This window comes from Cherax quadricarinatus, chromosome 28 (genome assembly GCF_038502225.1).
Source record: "Cherax quadricarinatus isolate ZL_2023a chromosome 28, ASM3850222v1, whole genome shotgun sequence".
Lineage (NCBI taxonomy): Eukaryota > Metazoa > Arthropoda > Malacostraca > Decapoda > Parastacidae > Cherax > Cherax quadricarinatus.
The window spans coordinates 36,209,582-36,223,809 of NC_091319.1; the positions used below are offsets into that span (position 1 = coordinate 36,209,582).

Sequence of the window (14,228 nt, forward strand, 5' to 3'; positions counted from 1 at the left end):
CCATCAGGTGGTACATCAGGTGGCTGTCTGAGAGTATATTACTCGAGATGTTCTTTCAGGCTCATCCTCGACCATTATTAGTGCATTACACAAATAACCCGCACATAGATAGGAGAGAGGAGCTACGACGACGTTTCGGCCCGACTTGGACCGAAGGAGAGAAGGAGGGAGTATATATAGGCCAGCAGACAGGGAAGGGACAAGATAGGTAGTAGGAAAGGAAGAGAGGTAGTGAAGAGGTAGTAGTAGTAGTAGTAGAATTGTGGCCCGGTGGTCTGGTGGCTAAAGCTCCCGCTTCACACACGGAGGGCCCGGGTTCGATTCCCGGCGGGTGGAAATTCCGACACGTTTCCTTACACCTATTGTCCTGTTCACCTAGCAGCAAATAGGTACCTGGGTGTTAGTCGACTGGTGTGGGTCGCATCCTGGGGGACAAGATTAAGGACCCCAATGGAAATAAGTTAGACAGTCCTCGATGACGCACTGACTTTCTTGGGTTATCCTGGGTGGCTAACCCTCCGGGGTTAAAAATCCGAACGAAATCTTATCTTATCTTATCTTAGTATAGAAGGAGTGGAGTCAGTCAAAGACTAAGAAAGAGTAGCACTGCAAGGGAGCTAGGGACCCCCCAAGGGAGCTAGGGACCCCCCAAGGGAGCTAGGGACCCCCCAAGGGAGCTAGGGACCCCCCAAGGGAGGTAGGGGCCCACAAAGGGTAGGAACAAAAACACAGAGTGGAAAGAAACATAATAATGGACAAGCACCCAAGACAGGAAAAAGAACACCCAGAGGAGAAAGATGAAAGAGGAAAGGGGAAGAGGGAGAAGGAGAAAAAAGAAACAAGTTAAGTCACGGGTGTTCTGAAGTTTGGAAAATTTTACAGTGTAATTGGAAATTAGGCATCTACAGAGACTAAGCCACGACTAAGATTCATACAAGGAAAGTTGTGTATTAGGGAGGATTCAACCAGACGGCGACTGTGAAAGTTAAAAGCAGGGAAGACAGTTTTAGCAGAAGACCAGTCAATAGGATGACTGTGATCTCTGACACGACAGAAAAGAACATTGTTGGTGTCGGCAAACCTAACACTGCTTTTGTGCTCCCTGAGTCTGTCAGAAAGAGATCGGCCAGTTTCTCCAAAGTACTGAAGAGGACAAGAGGGACAAGAAATATAGTAGACACCAAGAGCCTCTATAGATTAGCACAAAGTGTGTTAGTCTGGCGAATACAGATGATTCTGTAAGAACTTTGCAGATATTGTTGCCGCCTAACCTCACTTATCAGTCAGAAACAAAAATTTCAATGGACCTCAGAATGCAAAGAATCTTTTAATAAAACCAAATGGCTACTTTGTACTGCACCCATTCTCCTGTCTCACAATTTTTCAAAACCTTTTGTATTACAGGTTGATGCATGTGAGTCAGGGGTAGGGGCAGTACTCCTACAAATTCTAGGGAAGAATTTTTGCAGCCAGTGGCCTGCTTCTCTGCCAAGAATCAACCTCACCAAAGGGCTTACGCCACCACTGAGAAAGAAGCTCTCGCTCTGATGCTTGCATTGGAACATTTCGAGGTCTACTTGGGGCAGTTGTTCCAAGTGGTCACAGTCTACAACGACCACAATCCACTGAGCTACCTCAACACCATGGAAAAACCTCAACGCACGTCTGATGAGACGGAGTCTCAGGCTGCAGCCTTACAATATTAAACTCGTGCATATTGCCAGCAAGAAAATAGGCTGCCTGATTCCCTTTCCCGTGTTTAAGTTAGGTTAGGATGTGTTAGGGACCATATTGGTAGCTTAGCTCTTTTTTTCCCCTTTATAAATGTTTTAATGATTTTGGTGAGTTTTTTTTTTTTTTAGTGAGGGGGACATTCTGCTGCTGTCTGCAGGTGTCTTGAACCAACGTTAACCCTACTGTCTGCTGTCTCGCTCTAGGACAGAGTTTGACTTTGAGTCTCGAGACAAGTTGAGCACTATATAATGAGTTGGATGGTTGAGAGGAAATGTAGTTCCATTATTGTTCAGTGTCATGGTGGAACACTACCCATGGAGGTGGAGGTCTAGTCCTGGCTATTGGAGTCCAACTGGGGGTGGGGGGTGGCATGCAAGGAGAATGTTACAATTTATTTGGCATATGTCACACTCCCATATAGGCTGCCTCCCAACCAGCGAACCAGGTGCTAAGGGTTTAACAATTAATAAGGATACCCATTGTTAAATCAGTACTTTGATTCACTGACCAATCACAGGCAAGCCCGCCAAAGCTGAAGCAATATGGTTCACTTGCAGTCAGCATTTGGCAGACTTGCCTATCTGCTGGTTGAGTACGGTGCACTCTGGCTTTCGCTTTGCCATCTGTCACCGTCATGTACACTTATTACTCCATCTGAACATAGTGTACATATTTGTATATAGTGGGTGAAGGTAAAATATATATTATAGTCTATCTGCTGAGTCTGTTTTGTTCCAAATCCCATTACAACCAGATAACAGACCGTTCATTACCTGTGTTCGTAATAAGGGGACTGTACGAGGGAAAGTATGAACCTTCACACTCGTAAGAGCTAGTAAGAAGTAAAGAACTAGGTACGGAGACTGGAAATAATAATAATAATAATAATAATAATAATAATAATAATAATAATAATAATAATAATAATAATAATAATAACAATAACAATAACAATAATAATAATAATAATAATAATAATAATAATAATAATAATTTTGTTTACTACAAGTACATGTACAACACCTAGCTGACATCAATGACATACTACTATATAGAAAGCCCCTAGTTATTCAGAGCATTTCGGGCAAATTAAGTCAGTTTTGTCCCAGGATGCGACCCACGCCAGTCCACTAACACCCAGGTACCCATTTTACTGATGGGTGAACATAGACAACCGGTGTAAGGAAACACGTCCGATGTTTCCATCCCTTCTCCGGGAATGAAACCCGGACCCTCACCGTGTGCAGCGAGAGCTTTTGCCACCGGGAAGGATAAATAAAGGAGAGGGCAAAAGAGGGGTACAAGAGGTTTACACTTTGGGGAATTAGAGGGGCTAAGGGGAGGAGCCGTTGTGCAAGGTCTTGTAAACATAAAACTTGCGAGCTAGAAGATTTAAGGGCAGTATGAGGCGACGAGGTAGGAACTTCGGAGTCCAAGACTGCAAAAGAATTGGATAAAGAGGTGACTGTGGAAAGTGTGACCACAGGGGAGACTGTGAGAGTTGGGACCGCATGGGTTGCAAGTCTCTTAGTAACTTGGGAATAAGAAATACGAGGAAGTCTCCCTTAGAGGCATAGATGAGAGATTGCCAAGGCCTAAGTAAAGCCTTTGTCAATGAGACAGTGGATTTCTCATTCAATTAAGTAAACCTGGCAATGACGACAATGACATAAATGAGTTTCATTACAATTAAGGGAAGATGGAAGTAGACTACAAAATGTATCGGTATAATCGGCAGCACCACAGACTGGGCATTCTGCCATGGAACTACAATACTTCGTTGGCTGGGAAAAACGCCAGCAATTTCGACACTGTTGTGGTGTAGGGATCAACTTCCGGAGAAAAACTCACGGCAGTCAAATGTTAAGCGAGCAACATTGCAGGGAAAGCGTCTCCGCCCACAGGCAGGTAGTACATTTGTGTCCAGTGAGAAGTGGGAAGTCTTGGAGCTTAAGTTACTTCTGAATGTCATTACCACATGTCTGGAAATCATGATAAACAATGGTATGAGGCAGAACGACGGTACCGCTACAAGAACTAAGAGAAACATGTTTTCGAATTGTTACAGGAATAGCATCTATGGTGGTAAGAAGAGAAAGATTATGAGTCTGGCCAGTATTTTGTACCGTGACGATGCCTACACCACTCTTAAGGGCATGAAACGAAATATTTTTATCAACATGGGAATATGATACTATGATCAGAAAGATAGGCAGTGGGAGATGTCAGCTGCAAAGTGAAAACTTAGTCCATTGTGTACTTTGATGTGTAGTGTGTAAAATTAGAGTGTGATGTTGTTCTTTTCTGAGCAGAGTGAGAGGCATTCGAAGCAGCATCAGAGAAAGGTCATGGTCGTTTAGATGAGGAGCCAGAGGCGATCTTAAAACAGTATGGGAAAAAACTGGAAGTATGGTCAAAGAAATGCGAAGGTCGGATGTGTCAGGCCGAGCCTTGGCCTGATATCTTTGACATATACGACCTACAGGGGCATTAGAAAGGTCCGAAGGATGGTATGCAAATGGGGCAGGGTCGTAAGAGGGTGCTACAAGAGGGAGGGGCCCAGGAGGAGCAGTTTCATGGATTTGGGACTCCATTGTTTGGTCTTTTTTTTTTGGAAAAAAAGAAAGAATAAAGAAAATGGGGGAGGAAACGTGGAGGGGTAACTCTTAGGAGGAATGAAAGGGACGTTAATCCTCCTTCATGCTCAAGAGGACCTCAGCGCAGCTTGCAGTGCAGATGTGGCCTGGAACCAATGTCATACTCTACCCTTCATGCCAATAAACCAGCAGTACAGAATAGCAACCTCACATCTACTTAGCACAAGGCATACCTCCTTCAGTTACTACCTCCTGGAATCCGACAGGCAGGCAGCACCCAAAGCCTCCTCAGGTAGACTGGAGAGGCATCGGGAAATCTCCAGACGATCCAGATTCCACAGCAAACTACACTGCTACCAAGGATCTCAATGGAATGGGATGGACCACAGTATCCTTTCCCCCCAACTTAGGAACTAATAATGCCTGAGAGAAGGACACCCAAAGGCTGAAAACAAGTAGGAGGTGGGATGGGGAGAAGAGGATGAACTGGAAAGGAGGGATGGGGAGGGAATGTGGGGATTGGGGGTTAATTAGGTGCGGTTGGAGGAAGAAGACCGAAGGGTCCAATTCCTCAGACCACTAGCCTCTTCGCCGCGCCAAGGATCCCCCCTCCCCGTTGAAGAGGCTTCTGCACACAATGTGATTCAGAAGATCTAAGAACAGTTTTTATCCATTTACAGTGTAAGGATGTGGAATCTTTTCGTTGCTCAGGTTATGCTGGTTGTCACTGGAAGTGAATGAGCAGATACCCAGCGAAGGCTGTAATAAAAAGCTTTCTCTGTAATAGATTTCTGCTTTACAGCGATATTATGGGTTACCTACATAAATCCTTGGGAAATTGCAGGTGTGTTGAGCCCAACAGTAATATTATGTTCATGTACTGTAATGATAAAGCCTCTTAATAGTTCTCCATAGTTGGTTACTTTAACCTTTAATGTTCTTGTTCCTTTATATTGATTGCTTTTTTTTCAAAGAGTATTGATCATCTTGATAAGATAAGATAAGATTTCGTTCGGATTTTTAACCCCGGGGGGTTAGCCACCCAGGATAACCCAAGAAAGTCAGTGCGTCATCGAGGACTGTCTAACTTATTTCCATTGGGGTCCTTAATCTTGTCCCCCAGGATGTGACCCACACCAGTCGACTAACACCCAGGTACCTATTTGCTGCTAGGTGAACAGGACAACAGGTGTAAGGAAACGTGTCGAAATGTTTCCACCCGCCGGGAATCGAACCCGGGCCCTCCGTGTGTAAAGCGGGAGCTTTAGCCACCAGGCCACCGGGCCACCGGGCCTGGTCAGTTTTCTGCAGTTCTAAAAACAATCAACATTTCTTTATTATCATCAAGACATCAGAAAAAAACACAAATGCAGTACAGTACAATCCTTTATTGGTGACTTATTGCCCAGGAAGTTGACTTTGTAAATTATAAATAGATAATCATGGAAGGAGAATGAGCCTATATACCAGGAGCATAGAGAGGTGATGAATCAGGTTTGGTATATAACGGGAGCATAGGTGATGAATCAGGTTAGGTATATACAGGGAGCATAGAAGTGATGAATCAGGTTAGGTATACTGAGACTAAATCCTCTCGTCATAGCTCGATCGCTAGCGCACTCAGCTCACACACTGAGGTCCAGAGTTCGAATCTCCTCCGGTACGGCTAGAAAACATTAGGGACGTGTTTCCATAAAATACCTCCTGTCCATGTTCATCTATCAGTGTAAAATGGGTACCTGGGTGTAAGTCGACTGGTGTGGGTCGCCTCCTGGGACAAAACTGACCTAATTTGCTGGAAATGCTCAGCATAACAAGTGGCTTTCTATATAGTAGTATGTCATTGATGTCAGCTATAGTCTGTATATCTTGTACATGTACTTGTAGTAAATAAAGATACAGTCGACCCTCAACTAACGGTGGCATTAAGTAATGGTAATTTCGTCTAACGGCGCTTTTTGGCGTAAAAAAAAATGCCTCTACCAAGGGTGAAACACCCAACCAACAAAGTTCGTCGGGAACGTGTGGATGCAGGCCCAGCCACTCCAAGAGTCAGTGTGCCATTGTTTACAAGCTGTTGCAGTGGGTTTCCACGTGTGCCTCCCATACATCTTGGATTAATCCACTGTTTCTAGTGCTTGTAACTGCTAAATAAGCCACCATGGGCCCCAAGAAAGCTTCTAGAGCAACCCTTTGGTAAAGGATGTGAGAAACACGATAGAATTCAAGAAAAAGTCTGTAGAAAAATACCAAAGTGGTGGTGGTAGAGAGTGGTAGTGATGGTGGTAGTGATGGTGGTAGAGGGTGGTAGTGATGGTGGTAGAGGGTTGTAGTAATGGTGGTAGAGGGTAGTACTGGTGGTGATGGTGGTAAAGGGTGGTAGTGATGGTGGTAGAGGGTGGTAGTAATGGTGGTAGAGGGTGGTACTGGTTGTGATGGTGGTAGAAGGTGGTACTGGTTGCGATGGCAGTAGAGGGCAGTAGTGATGGTGGTAGAGGGTGGTACTGGTTGTGATGGTGGTAGAGGGTGGTACTGGTTGTGACGGTGGTAGTGGGTGGTACTGGTTGTGATGGTGGTAGAGGCTGGTAGTGATGGTGGTAGAGGGTGGTCCAGTGATTCTCAAGCTGGTCCTAGTGGCATTAAAAACCAAGAAGGGAGGTAACTCCACCAAAGGACTTGGTACCTGAAGTCTTTATGGAAGGGGATTCTCCTTCCAAGCAATAGACAATCCTGAATCTCCCCTACTGCTGGCACATCACTCATCAACAACTCCACAACAAAAGTAAGTGGCATTTAATTATTGTTTATTTTGCATGTCCCATTCCTTTCCATATAAGGAATGTATATTTCATGTAATTTTTTTTTTTTCAGACTTTGGGGTGTCAGGAACGGATTAATTCTTTTTCCATTATTTCTTATGGGGAAAATTAACTCGACCAACGGCAATCCCTCTGGAACGAATTAATGCCGTTGGTTGAGGGTCCACTGTATATTTAACTGGCTAGACAGACACAGAATACAACTTCGTTCATATTTGCTAATATACAGGGCCTTAAGTCATCCACCAACAACTGAACTATCACCTCAGCTCTCAGCTTCACTGAACTATCACCTCAGCTCTCAGCTTCACTGAACTATCACCTCAGCTCTCAGCTTCACTGAACTACCACCTCAGCTCTCAGCTTCACTGAACTACCACCTCAGCTCTCAGCTTCACTGAACTATCACCTCATCTCTCAGCTTCACTGAGCGTGCCTTGTTGTGCTCCCGGCTTTCTGGTGTTTTCACGGTCGCTCTTACGTGCTAGAACTTTAATTTGTGTCATCAATCCTATACGATACATCCCTCTAGCGCCTGGAACCAATCTTGGGCGGAAAACATTATATACTGAGTCAAAAAAGGAGAATTAGTGTGCATTACCTAGCAGAGTTTACTGCCAGAGGGGAATCATAGGCCTGTTTCCCGTGTGAAAAAAAAAAAAATAATAATAATTGAACGTTGTGTCAGAGGAAAGAAAGTCTCCCTGAAAGCATTGAGTATACATAGTGTATAGTGTATACTACAGTGGCTCCCTAGTATATTGATGATAAAGGCTAAAGTGTCATTTGAAAACAGGTGAATTTGTAAATGAAGTGATAAGCCTATAGAGGCAGGTGCCAGAAGTCGCCAGAAACTTACCACAGGTCAGCTGTTTTTAATAATCTTCCTGGCCTGCTAGTGTACTCGCATATAATCTAGTGATACCAGTGAATAGCAGAATACAGTGTTGTAGTAGCAACTAACCAGTATTATAATGGTACTTAGTGGAGTGGAGTGACTTTCATTAGTTTCTTTTTCTTGAAATACGAGACGTTACTGTGAATTTCATATAACCTGTAGTTACCAGCGGTCGCAATATACACAACGAGAAGCAATTATTACTACAGAAAAAGCGTCCTTCCTCCAAAATTTGCACCAGTCAACTATAGTGATAATATAGCATTTATTGTGGTGGAGACGGAAAAACAAAAATAGAAAAGCCAGATACAGCGATTGATAAACAAAGAGGTCGACTGTACGTCATTGTAGGAGCTGCCAGATATCACCGGCTCTTCAACACGCAAGTTATACTTTTGTATCAGTCAAATCACATATTACTCGGGTAGATAATTTCCAGTAGATCCTTCATGTGTTAGCTCAAATCACCGACCAGTATGTTTTAAATAAGTGACCCACTGATCAGAGCAGATCGACTGGTCCGAACCCTTGACTGGTCCGAACCCTTGACTGGTTTCAAACAGTTTCGTTGGACAATAAAGCAGACTGTAAACGGATGGGTTTGTAGGCGCCCTTATAAACACAAACATTAAAAATCAGGAACGTGACGGTAAGCTGTCCAATATACAAAAAGAGTTAGAAACAGAAATACAAATAGCTAGAGCTTCATTTAAGGTTATTAATATAATATTCAAGAGGTTGCTAGTAGACTTGCAGTAAATCAACCATTCAAATCATTATGAAGCTGTGTGTAGTCTGTGGTCAGTCAAACAAACGGGCTACCACATGGATAAATTGTCATTTTTGTGGAAATTGGTGTCACGCTCCTTGTGCAGATATCCCAGAACTAGCTACAAGCAGTATTAAAACAGAGAAGTGTTTTTGGGAATGCCCAAATGAGGAAAATCTGTGGACTAAAATCACAAGGGTATTAAAAGAGGATAACATCAAAGCTGCTTTCATAGAAAACCTGGAAGCTTTCTACAACAGATGGGAACATAAAAAGTCCGGGCTGAATGGTACTGCCCTTGATACTGGCCATGTAGTCACAAACTGTAAGGCTGGAGGTGATGTCCTGGTAGTCAGTAAATGTGGGGCTGATAGTGCTGTCCTGGGAGACAGTAATGGTGAAGCTGGAGGTGCTGTCCTGGGAGACAGAAATGGTGAAGTTGGAGATATTGTCCTGGGAGACAGTAATGGTGAAGCTGGAGATTTTGTCCAGGTAGTCGGGAATTATACGCAGGAAGGAATACATATAAATGACCTCATAGAGGACAGGAGCCATAGTAGGGAAACAAGTGTAGTCAAAGATAAGATAAAACCAATATTGCAAACCAGAAATACCGCAGGAAATAGCAAACAAGAGGACTCCAATAGCAATAGTGAGGATAAATTACCAAAAACAACTGGTGGGAGCTCCATTGTTGGTGCTAAGGAGGATAGGAATAAGACAGGGAAACATGCACCAACAGGGAATACAGTCACAGAAACCCAAGGCAAACGGAAACCAAGCCTGTGCACATACTATGCACTTGGTATCTGCTGGCATGGGAAATCTGGAAAAACAGATGGGACATGCAACTATGACCACCCTAGAAAATGTCATGCCCATATGACAACAGGAAAATGCAAACTCCCTTCCTGTAAGCTTTTTCACCCTGAAATGTGTACCTCTTCAGTACAGGAAAGACTGTGCTATAACTTAAATTGCCAGGCATACCATCTAAAGGGGACAAAAAGATACAAAACATCCAGGCCATGGGAAAACCTGGGTAGCCACAGCCACTCAAGAGGGAGAGGTTTTTTAGTGCCAGGAAGGAAAAAAAACTGTCAGGAAATGGCAGAAATCGTACACCAAATCCAGTCATTCCTGGAGTGGAACCACAGTCGATGGCCTCCACTCCAAACCAACAGATACAGATACTAATGCCGGAAAAAAAATCCCCCCCCAGTACCAACAATACCACCAGTCCGATAACATTCTTCTTTGCAAATATACAGGGTCTAAAGCCAGCAATAAACAACAAAATACCTTTCATCCGTGGACTGCTTGCAGAGGCAAAGGCAATGTTCGCGGCTTTCACTGAGACCCACATAAAGGATCACTTGGACAACGAAATATGGATCCCAGGTTACAACCTATACAGATGTGACAGAGTGAACAGGCAAAAGGGGGGGGTTGGCCTGTACATTGCAGAGTCACTTGTTTGCACAGAACTGCTTAATGCCTCAAATGACGTAGTGGAAGTTTTAGCAGTAAAGGTCGAGAACCAAAACCTAGTCATTGTGGTAGTCTACAAGCCTCCGGATGCAACATCCCAGCAATTCCAGGAACAGCTGTTAAAAATTGACCACTGTCTGGAAAATCTTCCAGCTCCTGCACCCAACATCTTGCTCCTGGGGGATTTCAACTTAAGGCACCTAAAATGGAGGAATATAGCAAATAATATTGTTGCAGTAATAACACCAGGAGGCAGCTCTGATGAAAACTCACACTCACACGAGCTTTTAAATCTCTGCACAAAATTCAATTTAAACCAGCAAATAATAGAGCCTACTAGACTGGAGAATACACTAGACCTCATCTTCACTAACAATGATGATCTGATAAGAAATGTCACCATATCAAAAACAATATACTCAGATCACAACATAATTGAGGTTCAGACATGTATGCGTGGAGCCCCAGACCGACAAAATGAGACTAGTCACGAGGGAGCATTCACCAAATTCAACTTCAATAACAAAAACATAAAGTGGGACCAAGTAAACCAAGTCCTAACCGATATAAGCTGGGAAGATATACTAAGCAACACAGACCCAAACTTATGCCTAGAACAGATTAACTCGGTGGCACTCGATGTATGCACAAGGCTTATTCCTCTAAGAAAAAGGAGGAGTAGATGTAAAATAGAAAGAGACAGGCGCTCCCTTTACAGGCGACGGAAAAGAATAACAGAGCGGCTAAAAGAGGTCAATATATCAGAAATGCGCAGGGAGACACTGGTCAGAGAAATAGCAAGCATCGAACTTAAGCTAAAAGAATCCTTTAGGAGTCAGGAATCGCGGGAAGAACTAAAAGCCATAAATGAAATCGAAAGAAACCCAAAGTATTTCTTCTCCTATGCCAAATCAAAATCGAGAACAACGTCCAGTATTGGGCCCCTACTTAAACAAGATGGGTCCTACACAGATGACAGCAAGGAAATGAGTGAGCTACTCAAGTCCCAATATGACTCAGTTTTTAGCAAGCCGCTAACCAGACTGAGAGTCGAAGATCAAAATGAATTTTTTATGAGAGAGCCACAAAATTTGATTAACACAAGCCTATCCGATGTTATCCTGACGCCAAATGACTTCGAACAGGCGATAAATGACATGCCCATGCACTCTGCCCCAGGGCCAGACTCATGGAACTCTGTGTTCATCAAGAACTGCAAGAAGCCCCTATCACGAGCCTTTTCCATCCTATGGAGAGGGAGCATGGACACGGGGGTCGTCCCTCAGTTACTAAAAACAACAGACATAGCCCCACTCCACAAAGGGGGCAGTAAAGCAACAGCAAAGAACTACAGACCAATAGCACTAACATCCCATATCATAAAAATCTTTGAAAGGGTCCTAAGAAGCAAGATCACCACCCATCTAGAAACCCATCAGTTACACAACCCAGGGCAACATGGGTTTAGAACAGGTCGCTCCTGTCTGTCTCAACTACTGGATCACTACGACAAGGTCCTAAATGCACTAGAAGACAAAAAGAATGCAGATGTAATATATACAGACTTTGCAAAAGCCTTCGACAAGTGTGACCATGGCGTAATAGCGCACAAAATGCGCGCTAAAGGAATAACAGGAAAAGTTGGTCGATGGATCTATAATTTCCTCACTAACAGAACACAGAGAGTAGTCGTCAACAGAGTAAAGTCCGAGGCAGCTACGGTGAAAAGCTCTGTTCCACAAGGCACAGTACTAGCTCCCATCTTGTTCCTCATCCTCATATCCGACATAGACAAGGATGTCAGCCACAGCACCGTGTCTTCCTTTGCAGATGACACCCGAATCTGCATGACAGTGTCTTCCATTGCAGACACTGCAAGGCTCCAGGCGGACATCAACCAAATCTTTCAGTGGGCTGCAGAAAACAATATGAAGTTCAACGATGAGAAATTTCAATTACTCAGATATGGTAAACATGAGGAAATTAAATCTTCATCAGAGTACAAAACAAATTCTGGCCACAAAATAGAGCGAAACACCAACGTCAAAGACCTGGGAGTGATTATGTCGGAGGATCTCACCTTCAAGGACCATAACATTGTATCAATCGCATCTGCTAGAAAAATGACAGGATGGATAATGAGAACCTTCAAAACTAGGGAGGCCAAGCCCATGATGACACTCTTCAGGTCACTTGTTCTATCTAGGCTGGAATATTGCTGCACTCTAACAGCACCTTTCAAGGCAGGTGAAATTGCCGACCTAGAAAATGTACAGAGAACTTTCACGGCGTGCATAACGGAGATAAAACACCTCAATTACTGGGAGCGCTTGAGGTTTCTAAACCTGTATTCCCTGGAACGCAGGAGGGAGAGATACATGATTATATACACCTGGAAAATCCTAGAGGGACTAGTACCGAACTTGCACACGAAAATCACTCACTACGAAAGCAAAAGACTTGGCAGACGATGCACCATCCCCCCAATGAAAAGCAGGGGTGTCACTAGCACGTTAAGAAACCATACAATAAGTGTCAGGGGACCGAGACTGTTCAACTGCCTCCCAGCACACATAAGGGGGATTACCAACAGACCCCTGGCAGTCTTCAAGCTGGCACTGGACAAGCACCTAAAGTCAGTTCCTGATCAGCCGGGCTGTGGCTCGTACGTTGGTTTGCGTGCAGCCAGCAGCAACAGCCTGGTTGATCAGGCGCTGATCCACCAGGAGGCCTGGTCACAGACCGGGCCGCGGGGGCGTTGACCCCCGAAACTCTCTCCAGGTAAACTCCAGGTAAACTACCACCTCAGCTCTCAGCTTCACTAAACTATCACCTCAGCTCTCAGCTTCACTGAACTACCACCTCATCTCTCAGCTTCACTGAACTATCACCTCAGCTCTCAGCTTCACTAAACTATCACCTCAGCTCTCAGCTTCACTGAACTATCACCTCAGCTCTCAGCATCACTGAACTATCACCTCAGCTCTCAGCTTACCTGGAGGTTATTCCGGGGATCAACGGCCCCGCGAGCCGGTTCATGACCAGGCCTCCCGGTGGATCAGGGCCTGATCAACCAGGCTGTTACTGCTGGCCGCACGCAGTCCAACGTACGAGCCACAGCCCGGCTGATCCGGTATTAACTTTAGGTATCTGTCCAGTTCTCTCTTGAAGGCAGCCAGGGGTTTATTGATAATTCCCCTAATGCTTGATGGGAGGCTGTTGAACAGTCTTGGGCCCCGGACACTTAAGGTGTTTTCTCTTAGTGTACCAATGGCGCCCCTACTTTTAATTGGGGGTATTTTGCATCGCCTGCCCAGTCTTTTACTTTCATAGGGAGTGATTTCTGTGTGCAGATTCGGGACCATTTATTACAACCCAGGAGTCCAAATGGCCTGTTATCCTGGGTGTTAAGGGAGCAAAATTAACACAGCAGAAAACTTTTGACTTATATTATCCTTCACCAATTTAGAACAGCAGTATGTACACTATACACACTATGTACAGTGATAGGTATTAGTGCACTCCACGGTAAGCAAGGCAGAAAAGAAGCCACAAGAGAGCAGACCGTGCTGCAACCAGCTCTAGAATGGGAATGACAAGGGTAAACAGGAGAGTGGTGCCCACATAACCTCTGCGATTGCCAAAACCATCTTCTTATTGGCTGGAACCTGGTTACTAGTTGAACGACGGGGCCCCATCGTCAACTCCCAGTAACCTGGTTCGCTGGTTAGGGGAGATAACCTGTAAATGAGGGTGTGTACATGTGCCGAATAAAGGTTACTTACTCTTTGCAAGCCACACCATTCCTTCCAGGACTTTCCAAGTGTAGATTATGATATATCTCTCTCTCCTGCATTCCAACGAGTGCAAGTCAAGTGCTTCTAAACGTTCCCAGTAGTTAAGGTGCTTGACAGTACTTA

The 14,228-nt window shown here is 44.4% G+C and overlaps 1 protein-coding gene across 1 annotated transcript in view; it reads left to right on the forward strand.

Annotated features, from left to right (window-relative positions):
• Positions 1-14,228, forward strand: part of LOC128693118 (sodium-independent sulfate anion transporter-like) — a 98,665-nt gene that overhangs the window by 25,674 nt on the left and 58,763 nt on the right. The window lies entirely within an intron of this gene.